Raw genomic sequence first — 27,197 nt, forward strand, 5'->3', positions numbered from 1 at the left:
TTTTTGTTCCCCAATTCTCTCCCCCATCCCACTGGGTGGGGGGAAGTGAGTGAGCAGCTGCGTGGTGCTTAGTTGCTGGCTGGAGTTAAACCACAACAGTAGTCCAGATCAGAGGTCTGTCAAAACATTTAGCTACCAAGGGGGCATGCAAATGGTGGTCATGGGCAGCAGGAGAAAGGGAAATGCTGTGTTACATTTTGTAATTTTCCTAGGTTTGTTTTATAAAGCTTGACAAAAAAGGGCATGGAAGGGTGAGTACTTTAGTCATAGTAATCTCTGCAATGTAGTAATCTTTGACTTAAACAAGAAGGACTAAACCACATAAAGGAGTCTTTTACTTTGCTTTTTTATGCTGGGTTTTCTTCGCACGCCTCTCTCTGGATGGAGTTGGTTTGATTCTGGAAAAATGGGTTATGCATGAAAGACACTTGATGCAGAGTCAAAGGGATTTTTTATCACACCACCTGCCCCACCCCCACACGCCCACCCCACCCCCGAGTACATGGTTGGTTTCTGACTAGGATGCAGCCCTGTGATTTGTAATGGCTTCAACTGACTCAACCTACTGTGAAACATTAGGAAAAATCCACAAGGCCACTGATCCATGTATTCTGTGTATTTCAACTACATAATTGTAAGCCGTCTAAAGAGTTTTTTGAATCCTTTGAATCAATAGTGAAATATATACATATCCAGGGAACTAATTCTTGGGCAAATAACCTGCTCTAGACAAATGTTGTAAGGAACTACCCTGCTGTGTTCAGCAGTGCAGCAAAACTCTGATGAATAAAGATTGGTCCCCAAGATAAACCTTTAAATCTTTGGTCATAGAAAAATTGCATTGCTGAAGGGTTATATTATGACTCAGTGGGCAATACCTGGTATTACAGGTACTTGAAGAGAATTTCCCTACCCATTATGTTTTATTTCTCTAAACAACTTTTCTGCCCTTTCCTTTGTGCACCTGTCATAATGAAATTACAGTAGAACATGATGAAGTCCCCCCTTGTACAGCCTACTTGATAGTGAAGCATCCAAATGGGGGATTTGATCTCTGCCCCTCTGCAGCCTTTCTGTCTTTTCCTCTTGGTGGTGTGTGTCTTTATTACAGGTGTTCATGTATTTGGTTCATTTTTTGCAATACCACCAGAGGGGCAGGGAGGGAAAGAAGCAAGAATTACACCCAAAGGCTACCTCACTTGAACTAGTTGAAGATAAGCATTGTGCCATTTATGTTGAGCAAAGGCACTTGAGCATACAAATCTGTCCACATCATTATCTTGTTCACCATAAAAATTGGCGTTCCATGGGCATGCAGGTCTGTTGCACCATCGTGACTTAAGGATGGACTTCTGACTTTTTAAAAATACACTGCTTGAGAGAGAAGCATCTTGGCATGGAGAGCAAAGAGCAGTACCATATGGATGTGCTGGTGGTGATTTGTTTCTGTGCCAAGCGGTGACTGACAGGATTGAGATTTGGGAGGATTCTGATCAGTAATACTGCTTGGCGTTGACAACATACGTTAAACAGACACGTGCTGCTTCCTGTTTTGAGGGAAATGGGACTACTTTGAAAAAATCTTTCAAGTCTTCTCCTTAATCAACTAGAGGTGGCCCAAATAAGTGTCTCCTCTTTCCCCCCTGCAGGACTGAACGATGCCCCGACCCCCTGTCTCCCCTCCCCTGTGAGGCTGAGCATCTCACTGGCCCCACAGGAGAGCGGCCGCTCAGGACGCGAGCAGCCAGGCACACCACCAGACAGCGGGATCCCTGGGGCCTCCATAGAGCCACACAAAGCACGGCCAAAGAGTCTGCTCTCCCACCCCTGCATTTAAAAGGTGCTTCCCAGTATGGACCTGCTTCTCCCAGTAGTAGATGTCTTCAGTGAGTCTTGTTAATAGTTATCACTGCCTGAGATAACCTTCCCTGTGATGTAATTTGACATACTGCTGTCAGTGGGGCTTAAACATAGTAATCTTTAAAAATGATTGGGAATTTGCCCTAGAGAAAAAACTGTTATGATTAATTTCTACAAATGATAAACCACTCCTTCTTCAAAATACTGCATGCTATGAAGTGTGATTTAATCCATTTAACTACAGAGCCTGATGCTTCTGACAACTGTGACTCAAATGTCATCACAGAAAGTGATATTTCAAGTGGCAGGGTGGGATTAGAAACCTGCTGAAGATTTGTCAAAGGAGAAGTAAGTACGTAATTTTTAGATAAGCGATTTGTCTACTCTAAACCACTTCCGCTGAAAAGACAGGCAGCTTAAAAGAGAAACTTACACTGTTACACTAGAAAGAGCATTTAATTGCAGAGGGGGGGAAAAAAGGCAATCCTCTTAGTTATGATGGTAGTTAGAAAAAACGTAGGATACTGGGGAATATGAGTTTTATATACAGAAAAAATAAAATTATTTTTTCCCTCAGAAAATAAGATTTCATTGAGGCTTGTATGAGGAAGGAGCCAGTCTTGATATTTGGGACCTCGCAACTGCCCAATATGTTCTTGTTGTTGGTGGTTCGTGTGTTTTTTTCGAAATATGAAGTAACACCATGATAGCTTATGAACTGTGTGAAAAATTTGTAAATGCAGTAAAACCTGAGACAAGCACAAAAATGTACATTCTGTGTCTTACCTAGAATTTGTGTAAGGTTACAGTCAATTATAAGTTTCATTCACATCCACCAAGTCTGAACTCAGTGCGGTTACGTTAGTAGGGAATTTGGCCCTTGTTTGGGATTATCGACATACTTCTCTTACTGCTTTGCCAGTCCTCTAAAACTCGTGCTTGCTATTACCTATTCTGCCAGCTGAGCTGTGTAATTTACAGCTATTTAAAGCATCCCTCCACTCTGAAAGGCAATAAAACCAGTTGTATGGGGTTCTGTACTTTTCTTTTGTGTGACTGAGTCTCACATTTGATCAACTGCAATGGAAACTACATTTTGTCTAAGGGTTTGTTGCAGCAGCCCTGTGGGTCCACCTCTATCTCTGAGGAGGACCTAGCTGAAGGCTTGCCCATGCTGTACGGACTATCCGCTATGGATACTGGCCCAGCACTGTGTTTTGTACCACCTGTAGCAGCCATGTTGTTAAGAAGTCTTCCTTCGGTCAGGCTTGTGCAGCTCAGAGATTGCAGAAGTATTCCGGAGGGCTTGGTTTGCAGTACCGCTTCGTCTGATTGCTGAGGAGAAAAAGCAATAACCCTGTCTGACAGGCTGACCTTGAGCTCGTACGTCAGGAGTGGAAGTTGGGTGAAAAGCACACATACCTTTTACTTGTTTGAAGTGGATTCCCAGGGAAAAAAATGAACACGAAATCTGACAATGCTTTTTTGTGGAATCATCTTTCAGAGAAGAGCTGCTCTTTGATATCTGTGATAGTTTGCTGCTCGGATCTGTCATGTTGCAGGCTCTCCCTGCTAAGGTGTTTATGAAGCACAGTTAAGTGACTGTGAGCATGGCAAGGAAAGCTGAGGCCATTTTTTTCGCTGAAAGGAATTTTGCTGGAGAGCCAGTGTTTTTTTGTTTAAGTCCCCCTTTTTTGTTGCTTCTATTTTGTTTGGTTTTTCGCTGGAACCTGCAGGCTAGCTTCGCTGCAAAAGGGCCGGGTGCGCCTTTAAGAGGTGGAGGTGCCTTTGTGCAGGTTGTGCCGGGGAAGGAAGTGGCTCTGCACCGCAGGAGGCTGGCAGGAAAAGGCTGGTGCTCGGCTGGCCACAACTTAAACTGCCCGTTTTCCCTCCGAGGAGGAGCAAAAAAAGTCGCGTTAGCTTCCTGTTTTGGTGTTTTGTTGTTGTTGTGTGGTTTTTTTTTTTTTTCTTTTTGACACTGTCAACTGAAACGCTGTCCACCAAAGGCTGCGTTGGGGCACAGTTTGAGATGTGAAACTTGTCTAGAACTCTTTCACGGGCGGTGCTGAACTCGGAGCGGCGTGGGATAGGGGGATGCCGTTAGGAGCAATGGGCGGCCGGCAGAGGCGAAGGTCTGAACTCTTAAAAAAGACAAACAAACCCCCCCCAAGCAAGCAGCCCGGGCAAGGCTGTCCCGCTGGTGACAGCGATGCCAGCTGGCAACCCGCAGCCCCCCCCGCCTGCGTGCCTCAGTTTCCCCTCCGCAGCGGAGGCCAAGCGGGAGCGCTGCGCTGGCCGCTGCCGCGCCTCTCGGCGGCTGGCGCTGCTCGCCCCGGGGACTACAGCCAGAACGGCCGCTCCAGCGGCCTGCCCCGCCGGCCGCCCCGCCTCGGGCCCGGCCCGCCCCGCCGCAGCCCCGCCGGTACCTCCCGCCCCGGCGCGGGGGGCGGCGGCCGGTCCGGAAGGAAACTCCCGGCCGGGGGGGCCGCCCGCCCCGGGCGCTGCTCCGCCGCCGAGGCTGCTCCGGACGCTAATTAGCGTGACTAGTTTGATGGATTTAGTCAACAGCATTCAGCAAACAGGGTAGGGGGGATGCAAGTGTGTACGATTTCCCAAATCTGAAGACTTTTCAGCCCCGTTGCCCTTAATGGTTTGTTACGCGGACTCGAACAAGTGTTGCTTCCAATTAATTGATCGAGGGGATTTATTTTAGTATTTTGGCTGGATGCCAGAGACGGAGGCTTTGTCCTAGCGTTTTAAGCACCACCCCTCCTTGCAAGTTTGAAATGTGAGCTGCCTGGGTGTTTTTTTTTTTTTTTTTTTTCCTCTTCTCTCTTTCTCTCTCTCTCTTCCTTCTGGCAAAGTGGCTGTGGCTGCGTGTGTGTATGTGTGTGTGTGTGCGTGTGCGTGCGTGCATGAGTATGAGAGAAGGAGGGAGAGGTGTAATGGGAAAGCAAGAGATGGATCACTAGAGACAGAAAAGAAAACCATCAATATCAGTAACATGCAGCTGAGGTGAGATTTTTCTGAGTGTTTGATTTTCTTAAAACCCTTTCAGAAGATTTAAAGCAGCCTTCTGCCATGCTGTATGCTGAAGACGTACTCCTAAGCAATGTCATAGGGATGCTTACATGTATATTGCCGTTTTAGGTCTGTTCGCGTACGTGTGAAGTTTTAAAGCTTAACCTGATTCTCTTTATTGTCTCTAGAGGGTTGTAGCTTGAGCACAAATAGCCTGTTGGCAAGTACGGCATGAGCCCATTAGCAAGACTCCATCTGTGATTGGTTTTGCCTGGAAACCGGGAGACAAGCAATGAATAATTGATGTGTGTTGTGCAGTAGCTGGACAGGCAAAGAGGAGAGAGAGAGAGGGAGAAACAGAGCAGGGTGCCCTCAGAGGGGGGAGAGCGAACAAGCTTGAAAATAGCTACTGGCTGCCTTGTGCTGAGATGAAGGCAACCCCGGCTGTCTTTGTTCTGCACTGGCTGGTTTCTGCCTAGAAGTGTTTGCAGACATATGTGGCCTTTCTCTGCAGCAGAAGCGAGGCAGGCGAGCAGAGGAGGGGGAGCAGAGGAAGACTAGGCTTTTTGAATGAAATGTAACTTGTGGGTAAGTTGGTTTCGGGGGGGGGGGAAGGGGAGGGGGGCCGTACGTGTGTAAGCGGGGACGTGCGCGCGCGCGTTCGCCTCAGCCTGCCTGGGAGTCTCGTGTGTGTGTGCGCGCGCGTGCCTGAGTGTGAGTGTGTGTGTGTGTGCGCGCGCGCGCGCGCGGGGTGTGTGTGTGTGCCAGCGCGAGGGTGCATTGTGGGTAAGGCAGTGCTGCGTGTTGTCAGCGGGGATGGCAGGCGGGCTGCGCCGGGAGACGGGGACGGGTTTGCAGACTGCCACCCTTCTGCCTTGGGGTTGCCCCCCGAGAGATCTGGGGACGCGAGAAGGACGTTCACGGACTGCTAATTTAGCTGGGCTTCACCGTATTTTTATTTTAGGGGGTGAGCCGTTTAAGTTTTAAAAGAATCTCGCTTATTGTGTCTGCAATCGTAAAACCAAAAGGCAACAGCAATTACCAGTGGTGTTTTCTCCAACTTTAGCCTGTCTGGCACTGTCAAAACGTGATGAGCTGTTCTGCGAACAGCAATGACAATGCCGCTGCCACCATTTCATCTTTGCGGTCTTTGTAAAGACCTTGCCGTGCAGAACTCGCATCTGTGGCAAGTGGTTTCAAAGAAGATCCCAAAGAAGTATTAGTATCAATGGCAGTCTCGGGTGTTCAAGTTGACAAGTTTTTGCCCCTTGTGTTGGGTAGTAACAAGTGTCTTGTTTATCTCTTTGCCCGTGTAAAAACTAAAAAGATTATTCAATTTGCGTATGATTTACGGAGTTTTCTGAAAGTTTCATGCTAGCGATGCCAGACTGGAATTTGGGAAGCTGGTTTATTTTTTGGTTTAGTTATTTGGATTAAAGCAAATAATAACTTAAAACTGAATCAAATGGCATCGATTAACGTACAGAAAAAACAAAATGCAAGGAATCCGTACAGCTTCAGTGTTTGCAACTCGGACATTGACAGCGTGGTTTGTTGGGGAAGAGACTTGCTATTGTAGATAACAGCTCTTCGATCAGTAAAATCGCTGTGTAAAGTGAAATAGGCTTTGCCTAAAGTAGCATCAGTGATCCTATGTCCACTGAAGTCACTGTCAAAACAAGTGTTGACTTCAGTCATACAAACTACTTCCCCTAAGTTCAGGTGAGCCCATGGTAAGATCTGGCTGAAAATCCCGTAGTATCTGTCAACTTTTGATTAAATAAATGCTCTCTGTAGACAGATCTCATGGGGTAAACTGGCCAATTTGAACCCCCATTTATGACGACAACTTAGCTTGGCTCATAAAACTACAGAAGATGATGTTTGTTCTGCAAATCTGTAGATTTTGGAGAGAAAAGTTACTGTGGAGACAGTTTTTTTCAAGAAGTCATGTCTCAATCAGGTTAAGCTAACCAGGTCATTAGGCTGGGATGACCTAAGAGAAACAATTAGCATGGCTGAAATCTACCTGGAAATGGAAGTACGTAAAATTAAGATCCAACTAAAATTGCTCTAAGTAACGTAACATTTCCTTTAATTTTCCTTCAAGTTAGAACTTTATTGCAGTTATATTGGTAAAGAAAGTAATTATCAACAGCTAATCATGCATAAAAGTAGAAGCTCCTCTTAGTCAAGCAAAAGCATGTTTCCTCTGTGCTGTTACCGATCTGCTTTGCAGGATTTTGTTCCTCATTTTGCTTAGCACTTAAATCAAGATGGCAGTTAAAGTGCAGTTGCACTTGTGAACAAAAGTTTGGGTTTATGTAAATTTACTTCAGAAGAACTCAGTAATGCTTCAGTTTGAGTTTAAGCCAACAGAAAAATGTTACCAAAGGCTCAGTTTTGCATTTATTATTAAAATTTTGATTTAAAAAAATACTTAAGATTAATTTGATTCCCACCCACCCCGCTTTTACCCCTTTCTGGAGGAGCCATCAGAAAATCTCTGGGGAAATATGTCTACAAATGCAGTGAAATTTCATGAGTAAAGAAGTCATCTGAATGTGTGAGATACACTTTCATGGTAGCAATTGAAAATACTGATCATAAGAGAGGTTTGAAACTTAGTCTTAAGCCGTTAATCTTGTGTAGATTGTAGTAGAACGGGTGCAAATGTCAGATCTGTTTGTGTCAATGTCTCAGTGGTCCTGGCAGAAATATTGCTGTGTTCATACTTCAGTGAAACATACGCAGTCTTATTGGTATTACTTGTGCCAAAAGTAGCATTTAGTCCTGGAACCCTTATGCTGGATGCTCCAGGAACACCCAAGAAAGCTAGTCCCCATGTAGGGTGCAGGGGACAGCTGTTGGTTCCAAAGCAAAGAAGAAGAGCGTGCAAACTAACAATGAGAGAATAATAGAGGATACTTTGGGCTCAATTAATAAACAATTTGTTGTTGTAGTAACAGGTACTGTATTAATTACAGTGAGATAATTTAGAGAGAATGGTCTGGCAAAACAGGCCTTCTGTTGCCATAAAGGTTAGTATAGCAATTAGATTAAGAGAGTCTCTGAATCCAACCCCGCAAAACCCCCCAATTAGAAGATGTGTAACTAAGACAATAGTGGTTTTCTATGTCACAAAGTAAGCTGAGGACACAGAAGTTCCCATGTTACCCTCAGTTGTCACTGGGGCTGTGACAACGCAAGGCTGCTTTCTCATGACCAAGACACCAGCAAGAGGGATATTACTTATCAACAGCAACGAAAAATCTTACTAGACTGCAGCCAACAGGAAACTGTCACTCTATGGGATTTTACAATTGTAATTTCTGTTTTCTCTCATGACTAGAGAAAAGGCAGAACATTTTATTAAACAGCAAAAGAGCTAACCAGGAGAAAACAAATAAACCCAAAACCTTACTATGTGGAACATTGCTAAAATGATGTTCCAGAGATCTCAGTGAAGATGCTCTCCGGTTTTGTTCCTCTCAGCTTGAGAACAGAGACTGCCACAGGAAATACCTTCCTTTGAGGCTGCTCTTGCAAGTGGAACTTCTGTTTTATCTTGGGTGGAACGAGCAGAAGAAGCTGCTGTTAACAGACTGCCATGAAACTGCTTGTAAGCAGCTGGACAGCAAGGCTTTTGCTCAAGGAAAAAAAAATGAAAAAGAAGTGGGGAAAAGTGGCTTCCTCCCAGCACTGCTCAGCTATTACTGCATTGTAGTTCAGTGCTATCCAAGCTAGAGCTGGATGATCTAATCTGAGTGTTAGAAGTCTAGCTGGGACACGTGGATAGCTGTGCAGGCTGAGCGGATAGTTTACTCCCTCCGATACCTTGCAGGGTACGGCATATGGTTGCAGCATAGACATATCCTGGGGGTTTTAAAAATATTGCTGTAACAAATGACCCCACTGCCTGTCCTATAAATTTCTTGGAGTTTGCTGTGGTGGTTTTCCTTGTACTGCCTTTCCAGAAGAAATCATAAAGTTCTGTGAAAAAACACCAGACATGGCAGCTGTTTCACTGTAGTGTGGAGTTAACTTTACTGACCAAAACAAACAGATCCTTACAAAAAATAGCTAGAAGTTAACACACTGGAAAAAAAATTTTGTGTTAATATCTCTTGACTCTTCTAACAGCAGGATAGGGACAAAAATTCTACCAGGTATACCTGCTTCTAAAATGCTTTAGCAAAAGGATGTTTAGGCATATAAAACAGTTGTTCAAGAAGTAACTAAAAATCAACTTCTTAAATATCAGAACAATTTGAAGCTACTGAACAAAACCTTTTAAACGGGAATGTAAAAGGATGAGCTAGCCTTCAAATGAAATGGATGTTTCGGTAATTATCAGAGGTACACCAATGTGCAATAAGGCAAAGCAGTAATAGCTTTTAAGGCATGGTGAAGAGTGCGTATCCGTTCACCATCAATGAGAAAGCAGCCAGCCAGTCTGGCACGTACTTGGGCTCTTTCACTGAGGATTCAGTAAGGAGACAAGCCCAGCAAGAACACAGACAGGTTATTTTCCCCATTTTTAATTGGAAGTTCCCTGAAAAATTTTCTCCTTAAAATCAAGACAAGTTATAGTTACAAAATAAAATGAGTGACACTGGGACAGTAATTACTTCAGCAGTGTGGAAGGCTGCCGCTCAGCCTACCTATAATAAATATTAGACATTTCTCCAGTTCTTGACCTGGATCATTCTCAAATGTCTTGCATTCTCTGGAGTGTGTTAGTAATCCTTATTCTTTGCTTGTTGGGGTTCATTCTGTTGACAGTAATCCAATGCAACCAATGGCAGTTTTACCTATTCCAGAAAAAAAAGGTTTTGTTCTCAGTTGTCTTCATTAGTACCAATAAAATGTTCAGACACCCAGCTAAGCTCCTAATTCTTGTTGTTTATTATAACTGAAGTACAGCTCTCAGTTCGACGAATAACCTTTAACGTTTGTTTGTCAACTACTAATCCTCTAACTGAATTTTCTTGTAAGTAGTTGGTGTTCTTTGTACCTCGTCAGTGCCCCTTACATCTCATAAATCCCTTAAATTTCAGGAGGTAGGCAAGCTGGACTCTTGCCTGTGTTGACATCCTGGAAGCAGACAAACACCCCCAATTGTTGGTAAATACAATCTCCTTAGAATGCTATCTGAATGTAATGTTGTACCTGGACAGGTTCCTTCTTTCGCGTGCTTATCATTAAAACTATTTGTACTGGATTTTCAAAATCATTCTGGCCTAACTTAGTTACAAATGAAGTAAGTAGAGCTTCAGCAGAAGCAGAACTAGGGCAATGTGCGATGCTCATTAAAATCACTCCTTTACTTATATTCTTGGGTATCTTCTCTTACTCAAACTCAAGAAGGTAACAGAGAGTGCTAATAGGAGATTGTCACGTGACTCTCTTCAGTACACAGTTAGCTCTGCTAACCAGTTTTACTGACCTGTTGTTTGTTTTAGTGGTTGAATATATTTAACATTTGATTAACAATCTTATTTCTGCATTATTAAGAAGTAGGAAAAGAAAAAAATGCTGTGTGGTTTTTTGCTGCTTATCCATAATCTAGCCAGACTTCAAAGAAGGGTGTTAACAGTATTTTTACTGTCTTATCTACTGACACTATCCAACTGTTTAAGAAAGTTGAGTTGTTCAAGCATCGCCCTAACACCACGGCTTTCAGAAGAGCCTGTCATGATTTACTTATTCATACAGATTGCAGTGGCTTATGTAGTCTTGATCCTGCTTGATCTGCCAGCAGTATTTGCTTCTATTGATCACAGGCTGTTATTTGACTGCCTTGAGCAGCTTGTAGGTCTCACTGGTTCTGTTAATGGGGTCTACAACGGATACTTTTCAACGTTCTCATTTTGTTGCTGTCAATAGTTTTACAAGCAACCTTCCCACACAGATGTGCCACACGCCCTTTGCATTTTTTGATAAGTTTGGTAATACCTTACTGAACTTCGGTGCTGTAACTGGGGTTCTGTCCAGGTTTGGCTGTTAGCTCTGATTTATAATGCATGTTTGGCAGTGTGCCTGGCTGTCGTGTTTGGTTTTAAGTGTGCAAAAACTCCTCCTCTCCTAGGTGTAATAAAATGGCATATTTCTGGAAGTCCCTACGTACCTTTTCATCCATATGCATTCCTACTGTTTTTCTAGCATTAGGGCAATTGAGAGGTTAGTCTGGAAGAAACTTCTAAGCCATGTCATCTTCTTGCACGTGGGCAAGCACTGTTAAATTGTCCTGTTCCAGTCAGCTTTCCAAATGGCTATATATGTTTTCTAACTGTTCCTCAGGGTTGAAATACTGTAATTCCTTAATTGACTGATTTACCTGAAAGGTCCTTCAAGTGACTATCTGAAGTAATTTGTGGCTGTCAAGAAATAAGCTTCATTAGACAAAAGTTGCATTAGAGTCAGGTTAAAAACGGAAACGTTCATGTAAGCTTTTATATGGTCTTAGTCCATTAGAAACCAGGGATTTTAATCTTTTTACTAAATGACTTTATGGCTTGCAAATATACTTTTAAGCTCTTTGAAAAGTAGAAGCATAGATGGTCCTTGTGCATTTGTGTTTCTGCTTTTAGTATGAGGGTGACCTTCTGAACATGCAGTTAAGCTTCTTTCTGTTATTTTTTGTGGCTCCTTGTATCATTTTCATAGCAAAATGGCCCAGCAGATGGTGTTTGAGTAGAAAGAGGAGATAGCCAGTGATTGGCTTTTTGAAGAAGTATTTGAGATGGAGAATTATGAGGGCCAAATGGTTTTACTTGTAAGGAACACATTTAATACATGATGATCCACTGTTTTCAGCCTTCCATACAGACATTTTTACATTTGGTGAGACTAGGATGTTGGCTTTCTGGCTTGCCTGACATTCAGCAAGCTGCTTCTCTGTCTCTACATCTACAAAAAATATGAAGGGGTGTTTATTCTCTCATAGAGAGAGTTTTGGACTTAAGAGTTAGTTGATCATTAGTATGTAATACCCCATAATCTTAGATTATGTATTTTGCAATAAACAGAATAGAAGATACAGTTTATAATTTCTTCTAAGTTAAGAGTAGGTTATACAAGATCAGAAAAAGGAATTTTTAAAGCCCTGTCTTAAATGTTGATTTAAAAGGGCTCATTTGAAGCACTCATGAATTATGTTGCAAAGGCAAAAATGTCTTTCTTGTTAAATGACTGTAATCTAAAATGTTACAGAGAGCTAAATGATTTATTGATGTCTATTTCTGAGGCATTTACCTGCACCTGTAGCCAGCCCATTCCATTTATTTTGGCTTGCTGACAAATTAGTAAGCTATTTGTATGTCAGATTTGGTCAGTAGTGAAGTCCCTCCTCCTTACATATTGAACAGCTTTTAATTTAATTCTCTGTGGTGTTGGCAATTTATTATCCAGATAGATGTCACTCAGAGGAGCTCTTTTAAAAAAAAGAAAAGAAAAACGTGAAGATTTATTTGTGAATATCCTCATAGTCCCTTATAGAAGAGAGTATGCAGAGCAGCCTTTTTCAAGCCTTTTCCACACACACAGGCAATGATCTGTGCGATACCTTCCTTTCTGTTAAATAGTTTGGAATGTGAAATATTAGGTTTTATACTTAATGACTGGAATAAGGTTAACTTTGTGATTATGGCCATTGTCATTGTATCTAGACACCTTTAAGGAATGAGCAATCAAAATTACATGTTGGAGTTGCAGCTGCATAAATATGTTGCATAAATACTCTCAGGCAGAGTTGAAGTGTGCGTTGCCACCTGCAGTGATTACACCACTGTTCTTGAACAAGTTTTGTGGGGTATTTAAGGCAAAATTATTGTGTCTTCCTAAATTGTTTTAACTGTTGGCTCAGGTCCTCATCACCGTGAGAACCTAAGTGTTACTTTTCAAAGTCAGAATGCTATACTGTTACAGAGGCAATTGCAGGTTGCCTGACCTTAGCTGCCAGGATGTCTCCTGCCTTACTGCTCTGCTGGGGCACTGCTGCTGCTACTGGCTGCACAGCAGCTGCTGGTGTTTCCCAGCTGAAGAGGACTAGTGAGATCTATTGTATGGGTATGTTTTCTTAACCTTAATTAATCCAGTCTTGCACTTTATGAATTTTAAGTAACATATGAAATTTGGGCTTTAATATAGCAAAGAGGATTTTCATGTCATGTGAGCATGCCCAGTGCTGGCCATCCTGGCCACCTGATTCTGCTAGGGCTCCCTGGGACTGCAGTTGGTTGAAAGATCCAACTATGTTTTTTCTCCTCTCAAACAGCGCCATGGTTGCTAGTTAACATTGTTGGCAGTGTACAGCTTGAAATGTTTTATGGTCTTACATCTACTTAACCTTTAATGTTTTCTGTCAACATCTATCATGACCTGGTGGCCTATGGTTAGTAAAATGTGCCCTTGCAGGCTGCCAGATACTGTAATGGAATTAGGCCTTTAAAATTATCAGACCTGTCAAAGGGGCTTACAATCCAGTGAGAGCTTTAAGTGGTTTCTTACCTCCACTTGAACACATATTTGACCTGTTTGAAGTGTTTTTTCTTGCTTGTTTTGATTTTTCTTCCTATTAATGCTTTTAAAACTGGGGTGGGGAGGAGGGGGAAGAAAAAAAATTGTTTCCTGGGCATCTTTATGAGGAGTTTCCTCAGTTCTGTCCCAGATGTCTTTTTTTGGTTTCTTTTCTCTCTCTTGCACTTGTAGATTAAGCTCTGCAGATATTTCAGTGAGAACATCTTCCCCTGAGTAAGGGAATAAGGACACTTCATTATATGCATTAGTCAGTGTGCACTGAGGGCTGACACAAGTTAGGAGGGAATGTCAGGCTTGCTTTGGGGGTTGGACTCAACATAGTGCTCACATAAGGTGCGGAACCGACACCTCTCGAAATGAATGTCCTCTGCAGACCAAGTGTGGGAAGGACAGTAGCACTGCAGTTATTCATATTTACCACTTCTGTGCTTTATCCTGAGCAGAGGATAGTACTAGAGATGCGAGATGGTTTACCTTTTGCTAGTTAGTTTTCAATTACCGGTGGAAATACTGAAAGTAGTTTTGTAGCACCTTGGTGGTCTCCCTGTGATTATAACACAGTGCTTGGTGGTCATTAAGACTGTGAGAGATTCTGTAATGTTTCTGAACTGAGAGATACTACATGGGTCATATCTGATAGAAATTGAAATGTGCAGTAGCAGAGGCGATTTGACCATGTCACATACAGCCTGTAGCTGAGTTTGGCAAGTCGCCTTATCTGAGTCTGTTTCCGAGTCCCACTTCAGAGCAGTTTTCTGTCTTTGTGAGGTTGTTGCATTTGAACTGCTTGCTTCAAATTGCTGCAAGTTGTTAATACTGCTTTTTTTAGTTAAAGGGTGATCCAACTTTGGCTTCTGAAGTAGTGCCATGCTGACTCAGTTTCTTACCACCAGCAGGGTGATGCAAGGTGAGGAAAGACAATAAAGCTAATAAAATGCTGCTGTTTGAAAATACATCTTGTTAGAGACCTTATACATAAGTGATAGAGGGAAATGCACTGCAGCCATTTCATTTGCAAGGAAAAGACCTTCTATTACAGAGACTTTTTTACATCTGCATTGTTCTCATACAGCACAATCAAGCAAGGTAAAAGAAAATGTGGTCCTGCTACTAAACTGTGTGTAGGCATTAGTCTCATAAATAAAACAAATTTTTAAAAAAAGTTTGGGTTGTCTGAGGTGACATTAATTGAGACAGATGCTGGAACAAATTGGCCTCTGAGCAAGGAAGACAAATAGACAAACACCCATCCTCCAGGAAAGTAACTCCTGTTTAATGTTTTAGAGCAATTGCACCTAATACTAAACCCTGAGCTGGAACGCTGCAAAATGCTGACACTCCTACAGTTACAGGTGTAGTCTTTTCTTTGGCATACAAATCTCAAGAATCTCTCAGGGCTCCCACTGCACTAAGCAAGAAGAGATGGAGATGTAGGAATGAAATCAGTCAGCAGGCAGCCCTGGAGAGCGTCATGAGACGGGCTGTCCTTTCTGATCCAAGAGCTTGAGTATATTGATGGCTTATATTTTTACTTCATGACAGTCTAGTGAATGATCTCATCAGCTGTTGCTAGCAGATGCAAAAATTATGAGCTTGTGGTAGCAAGACAGACATGACACTGTTTTCTGTGCTTGTCTTGTGATACGAGTAACAGACATGTCATCGACAGTTTTCTTTTTGAATAAAATTGTCCGCAGCATTTTGGAAGGGTTCAAAGTAGATTAGAATTAATTGCTTAGTGGAGGGAGAGGAGAGGACCCCTCCCAGGCAGTAGCTGCCCATTGGTGAAAATTTGGGATTCTTTCTGGCTCCTGGGAAATGGATGTTTTAAAGGTTGTATAGCTGTGTTAAGAGGAAGTACCTGAACTGTTGCTATTTCTACTTTCATGGCAAAGACATGATAACGGCTTGGAAAAAATGGGGAACAATGAATGTCTCTTTTCAGTACTCACTGTTGTTTATTTAGCTGGATCACAAAGACCTCAGATACCTACAATTTAATAGGTTTTTATTAAACAGCAAGGAAAAAGCAGTGTATGCAGTTAGGCAAGCAGCTTTCCGCAGTGGCCAGATTCATCAGTCCTGATTCTCTGCTGTGTTCTTCTTAGTGTCAAGTCAAGCAAAGCTGATGCAGGTCCCTGGAAAATGGGACTTCTGTCAATGTTTAGGTTATTTTATCCTCAGTGTTGATTCCCAGTTGTGATGGTTTCTGTTACCAGTATGTTTACTTTGAGCTTCCTACTTCTCAATTATTTCTCCTGTAGACAGCGCACATGTGCCTAACCCGTATGAACACACTCAGAGTTTGCCTAAGTCATCCAAAATACTGGGTGACAAGATATTTTACTTGAAATATGCATTTGGTTTTCCAGCCATTTCATCAGTTTAAGGATGTACAAATTGCACAAGGTGTCAGGGTGACCCAAAGAAGATTGAAATGAGGGAATTTACTTGAATGAGGCAGAGCCTGATTATAAAATAATACTGTATGAGTTAAACATTTCTTGTTCTAGTGGAGTCCTAAGTAGTACCCTGAGCATTTCCTCTGCAGCTCAGTTCTGCCTACTTTCAACTCTGTGTTTAATATACAATGGCACTTTCCCCTAACATTGCCTCACTTATTGCTTCTGTGCCTGCATTTGTGCAGTACCCTGTCAAAATGTCTGTCTAACTGCAATATGAAAGTTAATGTCTTAGTGTGAAAGTAATATTTATTATTCATTGTCTTTACACTGAAATGTCTCTGTATTTGTTGATCTTCACAAAGCATGTCAAACAGCTGGTAATTTTTCAAAAATTGCACTTTAGATAGTGCTTGTTACCTTAAACTGAAGGCTAATTGTGGCTCTTGGTTTTCTATCAGTGGAATCACCATAAGCCACCCTTCTAATTTATGCCATTTCAAGCTGTTGTACAGTTTAACTCATAGTGTTTGGCAAATTTTTCGAAGTCTTCTTCAGAGGACTTTAGATTGTTAACAGACTAAGGCATTTTTAAAAATTTTTACCAGTTGTCACCATCTAAAACTGGAGTCTACAGTTGAGTTTTCCCATATGTATTTTCATTGTTTGCCTAATCTGTTTTGAGATCAGTTTTGCATGAATCAAGGACCCAGAGCAGGGGGTAGGAATCTAAGTGGCTCTCTCCAGAAGCTTCTGCTGCAGATCTCATTGATGATTAAGATATTTCTAGCCTGTCCTTAACTCCCCTTTTTCTTCCTATTACACTAGAGATTGAAGATTGTGTTACATACTGCATGAGTAGTAATATCTACATATACCAGTATTGACTCCAGTGGCAAAATAATCCATAATCAGATTTCTTCCAGTGATGGTAATTTCTCTCTTAAAAGTTGGAAGATGGCTCTACCTGTGTAGGAAATAGAATAGACCTGTGTTCTGGTTTGACAGTACTGTAAGTAAGCGGGGAAAAGAGAAAAAAGAGAGAGGGGAAGAAAAGTTTACCAAACTAACAATTCTTCGATAATTATGGAATTACTAAGATTTTAATTTTAAGTTAAGCTTCGGCTGCTGTAAATTAGCCATCAGACTGGTAACTTCTGCCTTCCTTGTACAACCCCTTCGTGTTTTCCTCACAGAGCTGCATATGCTTCCCTTTTTGTAAGCTGAGCTCTGAAAATTTATCTACTCTCCCCTGAACTTCAGTTTGGCATGACGTGAAAGTCATGCACCTTTCGGGAGATAGTTTGTTACTTGGTTTTAGTGATTTCTCTGAAACCTGGAAGAAAGGCATTAACCTACAGTGATAAGGAGTTTTGTGGAATGAGGATGAGGTCGTCTGAAGTGACATCTACACCTAAAATTTGTGTGAGCATGGAAATGTCATTAAGGACTGTGCTTATTTACAGCTCTCAATACAGGCAAAAGTGCTAGGGTAGGTATAGTTCTACAACAAAAATGGTCTTTTGCTGATGCAGCTTGTTTCACTCAAGGAATTAGTATAAGCTATAAGCTAGCAAGATCACTTTGCTGATACAAACTGTATTTGCAATAGGCACGTATATCAAACTTTCTGAGGGTGGTTGTGCTGGCAGAAATGAAACGGTTGGAAGGAATAGAAGAGGCAAGAAACATACTCCTGGAAGTAGCTACATCTCTTACTGCTTATGTGAACTTTCCAACCTTTTCACTAGGTACTGTTTTCTGGGCAATGCTCTGTTGTTATCTCATACTGCATATTCAAACTCAGATTGTGCCTTTAGTTAGTCAGTGTAGTTAGTATGGAAACGTACTGGTAGTTTGTGAGGTTAGTAGGGGCGTATGTTGTAGCAAATTTGTTTCCAAAGACTCTCTCCTGGATATTCTTCAGTATCTCCCTCTGAAACAGTCCTCTTCCCCATAGCATCATTTTTCTTTGTGTCCTGGATCATCCATGAATAACAGTAAACCTGCCTAATCTACAAATTCTGTAGGGTTAAAAAAGGCTGGCTTTTAAAGATTGGTATGCAGTTGAACTACACCAAAACGTTATACAGTCATTCATGAGAGTCTTCTCAGCATTATGGAAATGGATAAATAAAGCTTTACGCCTTGAGAGGTGTCTTTAGGATCAGTCTGATGCAGACCTGTATGTAACTCAGAGGTTTCAGTCCAGAAGGACTTGATCCCACCCTGAGTTTCAGATTAAAAGAACTATCAAAGAAATTATGAACTCAATTTAAGTGGGCTTGACTTTATTAACAGCAACATCTTCCATATTCTTCACTGAATTTGCAGTTGCCCAAAACTGTTGACCAAAATGCATTCCAACCCCTCTTGCTCTTTCAGCAACCTCAGCTGTGTTTCCTTTGATAATTTCCTGAAGAAGCAGTTTAGCCTCGTTTCAGTATAAAAATATTCAACTCTAGCTCTCAGTGAAAACTGGTTTTTATATATTCCCAAGGCTGCTTCGTTTTTTTTTTTTTTGCTCTTCCATGCAGTGACCTACCCTTTGGAAAGAAATTGGGACTTGCTAGAGCAAGGCATATTTGCAACTTGAGCAACTCCTGTCTAAACCACATCTGTGAGCTTTTTGTAAATGAATTAAAATGCAGTTAGGCCTTTTACACCAAAACTCATGTGGTCCATTTTTTTCCAGCCAAATGGTCTTTAACTGTATTTAGAAGATCTGTTCAAAGATAAATATTGCTGCTGGTCGTCTTTTTCCAGTGTTGGTTTGCTTCTGTAGAAATGTGATCATTTATTTTTTTACTTACCTTTTAGGTTTTGACAAATAAACCAGTATTTGGATCAAATCACAATAACATGGGACAACCTCTCTCTATATGCTGGGAATTTAAGTGTAATAATTATTTCTAGTATTTGATAATAGCTTGTCTGGAATATCATGTTTAGCCTCTTTAAACATCTTGTTAATCCAGCGCTAATGGACTGTTGATGTTACAGTTAAGTGAATCCAACCCTTAAAATGATAATCCAGTGATTGACCAATCCGTTAGCCAAGGTGGGGCTAGAATTCATCCTCATATGGAGCCGGTTTGCAGAGCAGTGTACTTTCCCTACCTGGGGAAGCCTGTGCTGAACTCAGAAATGTAACATTTGTCAGTTCTGACCCATCCCTGTGCATGTGCAGGCAGGGAGCCACAATGCAAGTTACTTCGGTTATTTTGCTGTAGGTAGTTTTTCCATTTGAAAATTAATCATGTTTTCATCTGCATGCTGGTTACTTGAAATAACAATTTAGAGTAAAAACATATCGGTGATTTGTTTTGGTTTTAATAATTATAGAATTCAGCTGTTTATCATAAACTGAATTCTTTTCGTTTCTGTTAATGACTATTAAAAGTTTCTATTTTCATTGGAACAGAAGGAGTGGGAGAATGTAAGTTCAGGCAAAACCTTACAGCTGAAGTCCTGCAAAAAGCTCAGGTTAGGTGAAATGCACTCAGGACTGGGACCTGCTGTGTGCGAGTAACCAGCACAGCAGTCCTGATCCACACACACGGCTTCACTGAAAATGATACGCTCCCCTCCCCGGCCCCTCTCTCCCCCCTCCTCCATCTCTCCCGTCCTGGCCCCCAATCTCTCTCTCTCTCCTTGCTCCCACAACCACCCCCCCCCCCCCGCCCTTCTGTCTGCAGAAAGATTGGGTCTGTCAGCAAGAAAGAAGTTGTGTGGTCTCTTTGGGCTGCATAACTAAAGGTGCATAACTACATTGTAATCCAATTCTAGAATAAAGACAGCTGAATAAACAGTTATAACACCCAAAACATAAGCAGGATAGTTGAAGTCCATGAACATAGGGATAACAAAATGCCAATACACAAACCCTGGTAGGCAACACACCTGAATCTGATGTCAGTCAGGGCGACGAAGAACTCCCCAAGTTAAAGAAGACACTAGGTACAGGTAAGGGGAAAATCAAGTGTCTAATAGCAATATTGAATTTCAGATGTGCTTTTTGCTTTACAAACTTATACTTGGCATGTGAGAAGTTCAGCTAACAAAACCTTTGAAGAATTGAAGTATGAAGTGATACCAAAATTTTGTCTCAGCTTGAGAACAGGTTTTCAAGATTTCTCTCTTGCTCAGGGAATGGGCCGGCCAATGTTATGGTAGGCCTGTGCGCGCAGGCAGATGGGCAAATGTACCTGCCTGACTTTCCTGCATGACAGCTGTACACATTAGTCTGCATTTGCTATCTCAGTATCTCTTGTGCCATATGTTCTTTTTCTTTAAATAAACAGGTATATAATAGGACAGATGTGAATAGCAAAATGGCATAAGCAGAGGAATGATTTGGAACAAGACTAAAATGATTAATCTTGACACCAGTAGTCTTAACCAGTTTATGATAGAACTGAATTAGTACATGCTGTACAGTTTCTTTCACTGTCCCTGTCAATGGAGGGGTATCTTTAATCAACTTGTAATTTTAGTTTCTATCTGTCTGCTTATGACTCATTAGTCTTTGTAATTCTATCCTTTTTTTGCTGAGCGGCTTGTATATTGCTTACTAATATGCTTCAGGAGTGTTGCAGATTAGGTGTGTAGATGGTCTAGTCAGTCTCTGCAGCAGAGAGGCTCATGCAACTGTTTTTGTTTTGTTTAACTTAATTTAACCATTACAGACTCATTGAGGTAAATACTTTTTTTGAAACGCCTTGGAAAACAATGGTATTAAAAGCATCAAATATAAACATGAAGGAATTAGCATTAAATTACAGTGAAATAGCAGCTGGAAATGTAATCGTGTAGACAGCTACTTTATAGCAAAAAATCCAAAAGCAGTTACACAATATATTGTTGAGTTACACAGATTTTATTCAAAAAGATACCAGGAATGTGTCAGACTGTTGGAAGGGGTAGGACATTCCCCTTCATGTATGCAGTGGAGAGGTGTAGTTTCCCCTCTCAGGTAGGAGTTCTTTGATTTCTGTTTTATCCTCTTCTGAAGTCTAGAAGGTAATTTTTTGTTTAGAGAAGGGCTTCTTTGAAAACAGTGTCTACTATTATGAATCTGATCTTCTTCTTCCTTTTCCTTGTCTGCTACTTTTACCATGTCTAGTTATGAACAAATACGGCTCTAAAACATGAATGGGATTCTCATTATTTCCTACCTGCACTTGATTTCTCTTTCTTCCCCAGCCCTTGGTGTTAATGATCATTAGTTCACAATAGTTTCCTATTCTCATAATGTGTTTTAGAACAGGCAGTCTTGATAAATGAGGCACCTTAAAAAGGCCTTTTTATAGTTGCTTATCAGAGTTTGATTCCCACATTGATAAAGTAAGGTAAGGATTTATGATACAAACACTGTTCTAGACTACGTTCTCTGTGACTGGTTTTGACCTGATTTGTGGCTGCTGCTTGTGTATTTACACTTCTTTTTAAGGTATTAGGAGGAAAAAGCATATTGTAACTAAAGCATCAGAAAGCAATTTAGTATACACCTTAGCATCTGTTGCTAGGAACACAGAAAAATAGTTCCACTGGCCCGATTCAACACAATTTTGAAAGAGCAATACTGTGTAAGTTTGCCGGGAGAAGGTAGGGAAATCCCAGATGAGCTGAGAAAACTCTTGAGCGAATTTACTGTGGGATTCTCTTCTTAATAGCCCACTTGGCTTTTCAGGGTGAAGCACGGGAATAAGCTCTGCACCTTGGTTTATCTTCCTCGATGAGCTGCAGTGGTTAAGTGGCCCACTCAAGTCCTCATGCCCACCGTGGGAAGCATACGCATGTGGAACTGGGGGTGCAGAGGGGGGCTGAAAGCCTGACACAAAGGTCTGTGCCTCTACTCTGCCCAGAAACCAAAGGGTTGGTTTGTGATGGAGAGGGCAGTGTCAGCATCCTTGGCCCTAGAAAAGTAGTTGGAATCCTACCTAGCTGATAAAATCCCATCCTTGCAGTAGCTGATGTAGGTTTTGCCATTCTCCTGAGCACGGTCAAGACTTTACCAGAGGAGTTCATTTTCCTGTACTTGTTTCTCCCATTCCCCTTAAATGAAAGAGAAACTATTGAATAAATTCTCTCTCTTCAATTCATGTGCGTTTTAGTTTTGACATGATAACTAACGACTCCTGATATACATTTTATAATTCAGCCTTTAAGGTTTAAAGTGCTGCCTCAGATGTGAAAATGAACTAAGCATATTATCGATGAGACCTGCACATACCTCTTGTCTTTTGGATGTATAATCTCTGTGCATCATTGTGTTTCCTTCTTCACATCCTATTAATTTTTTATGAGCTTCATCAGAACTGTAAAGCACAAGCTGTTTTCATGTAGATGGTTTTTATGGTGACTAAACATTGGAGAAAGGAAAACAAATAATTGTCCCAATATACATATTGCCTGGGATGAGCAGATTGATTTAAAATGCACTGCTCCAGTGCTTTGTATAGGCAGCAGGCTTGTATGATTCAGTTATTTTCTGGCCTTCAGATTGCTGATCCTGATTTTTCAGCTTGTCATTTTTTTGAGCTAAGGCTGTTGCCTTTTTAACTAATACAAGAAGTTTATACGTGTTGCTTTCATTGTGGAGGTAAACACTGAATGGAATCATTAGGTAAGAATAATTGCTGGGTCTTTTTTGAAGTTAGTATCCTACATTTCAGAAAATGACTTTTTTTTTTTTCTTCCACTTTTGATCTTAGATGTCACATGTGACAAATGTATGAAACTTGCTATACTTCTAAGAACAAGAGCTAATGTTTAATGTCCATTTACGTTATTTATCTTTTCTAATGTCAGTGAGCATGTGTACATATTAATGCTTAATTTTATTTTGCATTCCAGTCTGTTCCTGGCTTCATAAATACTTTGTAATAGGGATTTCAATGAACTTGACTGTTTGAGCTGTGTGAAGGAGAAAACTAGCTGTAGTGAAAAAAATATATTCATTTCTGAATACTAGTAACATAATTTTGAAACCTTTTCTGTCAAGTGTATCTTTTCCTTGAAGCTTTATGTTTCTATATTCCACTTTTTATCAATAATACAGTTCTTTACTGTTTACTCATTCAGGTGTCTCTGTGTTTCTTCAGTCACATTTGCTGGTCTCCGAATCTTTTAACTATTTGCTTAGCTTTTTAAGGCAGAGAAACCAAAAATATATGCTAACTTCCATTGAACAGTGGGCCTTTGACTTAAGTAGTAATAATTAAAGTATTATTGCCATTTCCTTCTTACGTCCCGTCTTTCTTTTTCTTACCATATATTGATGATTTTATCTAGTTTTTTACAGTGCCATGCCCTTATCCTGAAAGGCTGTACAGGTTTAGAACCCGGTCATGTTTTAAACTGGTGCAAATGGTCATATTCATGAAAACAAAATGTAATGTGGCATCCACTTGACCATACACTTTTTTTTTTTTTCTTCCCCATCTTGTCTTTTTCTAGCCCAGAAATGTGCCATCTGCAAATTCTGTCATCTTACTTTCAAATTCTTTTTCCAGAGACTGGGTGAATAGATTAAACACCTTTAATTTTTTTACGTGATTTTGCTCCCCCTCGCATGTTAATCATTTGTTGTATTGAGAACTGTTGGTTCTGTTTGTCTTCCTGTTAAGCAGTTCCAAGCAGATGAAAACGCTGTTTGCCACAGATCCCATGACTGCCGAGTTTCTTGATAGTCTACTGCCAGGGGCTTTGTCCAAGGCTCTTCAAAAGGGCAACTGAGTTACATGAACAAGCTTCGCTTCAGGCATGTCTTCATTGATGCTTTCAAAGAACTGTACTGGTTTACCTCTGTTGTATGTTCAGTTGCATGTTTCTGGGTATTAAATTAAGGTTGACCTGAAACCCTTTAAACTGAGACTTGGCACCCCTGAGATGTTTCACTGTGAAAGAAAGCAATAGGATTAAATGGCCAGCTAAACTCTGTGCACTTTGAAGGACAGTTACCAATGCAGAATGTAAGTAATTTATATCCAATGTAATTGTAAGGCATATGGTAAACTGAACTCTTGGAGCTCTTGTCTGGTGCTGTAACTGTCCATATTAACCAATATTAATTGGTGCACCTCTCCTTGAACTAACTATTCAAATGTCTTGTTCAGAAGACTCAGATTTCATGTCAGCAATAAAAGCCTTTCAGGCAGAGTAATGCAGGGGTTTTGCTGACGTTCTAGTGCAAGTCAGCTGTCTGCCCCTGTGCTCTGTTTTTATAAATATGGTACATGGCCTCACGATCTAGCAGATCAACAAGGTCAGTTTGAGAAAGCAGATAAAAGAGCCAGTATTGTCTGCCTGCTGTTTGCACCACACTGGATAGATGGACTCTGGTCATGTTGCCTGTGTGGGATTTTTTTTTTTTTTTTTTTTTTTTAATTCATCGTGCTCTACTGTAATCATTTGCACAAAGGATGCTTTTAAACGAGTAATGAGTGCTTTCCTGTTTGGCAGTTGGTTAAACTGAACTTTGTGTCACAGCTCTTTACGATTCACTCATACAAGACCTAAAATATTCAAGACTGGTAGGGGGGCAAAAAGCTCTGTCTGGCTCATGCTGTTTCTAGGAAAAGGGAGTCTTGGGGGGGGGGGGAACCCTGCAAAGACCTACAAATTATGCAGTGTTCTTTCTGTCCATGAATAGTTTCTCTTGTGAGTGAATGGGGCTGTATTTTTGGACTCGCAGACAAAGCAACTTTTGCTACAACTGGCTTTTCTCCAAAGCACACTTTCTGTGCTTATTCTATTTATTTTTATTATTTTAAAAATATAATGATAGACGGCCTGAAAGTGATCTGAGGGCCTGAGTCAAACAACCACTGTCCAGTTAGCCTTGTCTGTAGTAGTATTGCAGATCATCTTCTGGGCAGCAAGGCTCCATTGAGCCTCTCAAGCGGAGAGCCTCTCTGTTTTAGCAGAAATTTTGTTCCCTGGTTTCTCATCTTCCTACGGAGAACTGCCTCATGCTTGCACAGAAAGTCAAAAGTTTACTCAAATTCAGATTTCAGACTGTTATTCTTTACCTTTTACTGCATCTTGTAAATAATGCTATAAAATTGTACAGTTTCATCCTGAATTAAGATCATTAATGTAATATGTATGCTCGGCTCCTTGGAGTATGTGGCCCTCTGTCACCTCAGGACCTAATCTGAAAGGTCAGTTTGAAATATGTTAATTTTAACTTCTGGAGCCAGTGGAGATCTGGTATCGGGTACCAGCTTGCTTGGCTTCAGTTGTATTTCATCCTACTACTTATTCCAGGTATGAATTCATACCTTTGTGGTTTAGCCTGCTTGACTTTCATGTGGGAATAAAACAATTTTGTTGCAGGCTTTGTGAGAATTTGTTATTTTTAACTTTAAAAAAGCACGTGCAGTAAAATCTAGTAAGATGACAAAATTCACTGGCCTTTATAGAACGCTTCTGATGTAATCTGTTTTTATCTACAGGGTGTTCTAATAGCTATTAAAACAAGTGTGTGTTTATCAATTTCAGTGTGGTTTTACAAGCTTTGCCGGTCATTTCTCAAGACATCTGCATTGCAAAGTCTGGTTTCCTGAGCTGTAAAAATTAAAAGATGTCTCAAAAAATCAAAATAACTTGTTAAAAGTGAAAATAGCAATCCAACAAGTTGAGGCAACTTTAAAAAAAAACACATTTTATTACAACTAAGAGACCCCTCTTGCACTGTAGTTTAAGAAGCATCTCTTGGTGGCAGCACCAGCAGAGGTAAAAAAGAAAATCTTCTCTGGTCAGTGGGTCTCTTTGTAGTTATACTGGTCATGGAGGTGGGAGCAAGTGGTGGGAGGAACAGAATACCGAAAGGTTGCAAGACAGCACTGCTGTTAAAAGTGCTTGTGAAATTACATTCTTGTTTTAACAGCTGTAAGTTTAAGAACTCTACTTGGATGCTTAATAAGGTCCCATCTCTTCTCTGTGTCACTTGTCAAATACTGAGAGAAGATCACTAGCAGACTAACAGTACAAAGGCTTCACATTCAGGTGCCCATTGACTTAGGGCAGCTGTTTGATACCCCCTTTCAAATGAGATGCTGACCTTGTTGCATTGGCAGTGGATGGGGTGTACAGCTTTCAGCTTGATGTGCCGTAACGTAACATCTGGGAACCGTTGTTGGTGCACAAGTAAGGTGACTGGGCTTCAGTGGGTGTGGAGACCCTCAAGGTCTCCAGCGTTGCTGGTCTCTGTGAAGTAGGCTGGTGGATTAGTGATCGCATGAGGCAGGAGAAGTCTGTGAGGGGCAGGTTGGATTGTTTGGATTTCTTCTTGAGCTTTTCTCCAGTTAAATGTAAGTTGTCATATCAAGGAACATTACTGCTGCCACTATCATGAATTCCTAAACTTTCATTTGTTAAAAAAAAAAAAAAAAAAAAAAAAAAAAAAAAAAACAAACCCCAAAAAAACCCCAAAAATAAAATCAATCAGTGATTTTTGCGTGCTGGTGAGGATTGGTGGGAATGTTACCATATTTTATAGCTTGTAGGCACAATCAGAACTTCTCCCATCACTGCCATCACCAGCAAAATGCCTCCCAGGACTTTGTATGGGGTTTTTTGGTGGTTTGGGGCTTTTGTTTGGTTGGGTTTGTTTTGTTTTTATTTTTGGTTGGTTGGTTTGGGGGTTTTGTTCTGTTGTATTGTTCTGTTTTGTTTCAAATGAAGTGTAGTCAGGAAGAGGCTGACCTGACCAAGGACAGACCAAAATAAATAACCAGACAGGAATCTTTATCAAGGTTTTATGCCATATGCTCTAAGTGGTATTGTCGTACCAAAATGATTTCAGCAGTTACAAAGATAACTTCACCACTTGGTCTTTGTGGATTTAAAGTGGTTGTCAGAGCATTTTTTAATTAGTCTTGTATGGGCAGGTGATAACATTTGAGCTCAATTTTAGGTATATTTCTAATAAAGGGAGGATTGTTTGGGCTTATCATTCCCATCATGAGATTGTTTGGGGGTCCTTATCCTTTTGCTGGGTTTTAACAATTCAGGCTGAAATTTAACAAAGTAGGTATCTGCATCTGAAAGGAAAAAAAGAAGGAAAGGAAAAAACAAGGAAGGAAAGAAGGAATATATGTCTGTATAAAAAACTGTGTCTATTTCAGAGAACAGGCTAGGCCACTGTTTATGGAAAAAACTTCTATTGACCTTTTCCTTCTAGATAGTATGTTTCCCGTTTGGCAAGATGGTGGTCTTTGAGTAGCAAAGCCATCAGGGTTTTTTTGGCATTAAAAAAAATAAAATCTACCCAGAGTTGGCTAAGTTGATACACAGCTGAATAACTGTGGTTTGCAAGCACTCACAAGGGACCTCCTTGGCTTTAGAAGAGAAAATCTCAGAAGA

The 27,197-nt window shown here is 40.9% G+C and overlaps 1 protein-coding gene and 1 long non-coding RNA gene across 14 annotated transcripts in view; one reads left to right on the forward strand and one right to left on the reverse strand.

The window, feature by feature from the left end:
* ZMIZ1 (zinc finger MIZ-type containing 1) overlaps positions 1 to 27,197 on the forward strand; it is a 363,277-nt gene that overhangs the window by 261,349 nt on the left and 74,731 nt on the right. The window contains exons 1-2 of one of the 13 annotated variants that reach the window (XM_041127109.1): positions 4,710 to 4,875; positions 5,396 to 5,469. The exons of 10 other annotated variants lie outside the window; for them this stretch is intronic. The gene's annotated coding sequence lies outside the window, so the exon portion shown is untranslated. Of the gene's footprint in view, positions 1 to 4,355; positions 4,444 to 4,673; positions 4,876 to 5,395; positions 5,470 to 27,197 lie in introns of those variants that run through there. 2 more of the 13 variants (XM_041127110.1, XM_030030053.2) reach the window with 2 other exon arrangements.
* LOC115348068 lies at positions 2,580 to 3,843 on the reverse strand. Its single transcript, XR_003925727.2, has 2 exons — positions 3,283 to 3,843; positions 2,580 to 3,195 (listed from the first exon to the last, which is right to left on the reverse strand). It is a non-coding gene; the product is annotated as an uncharacterized LOC115348068 (long non-coding RNA).

The sequence above is a fragment of the Aquila chrysaetos genome, chromosome 11, assembly GCF_900496995.4.
Source record: "Aquila chrysaetos chrysaetos chromosome 11, bAquChr1.4, whole genome shotgun sequence".
NCBI lineage: Eukaryota > Metazoa > Chordata > Aves > Accipitriformes > Accipitridae > Aquila > Aquila chrysaetos.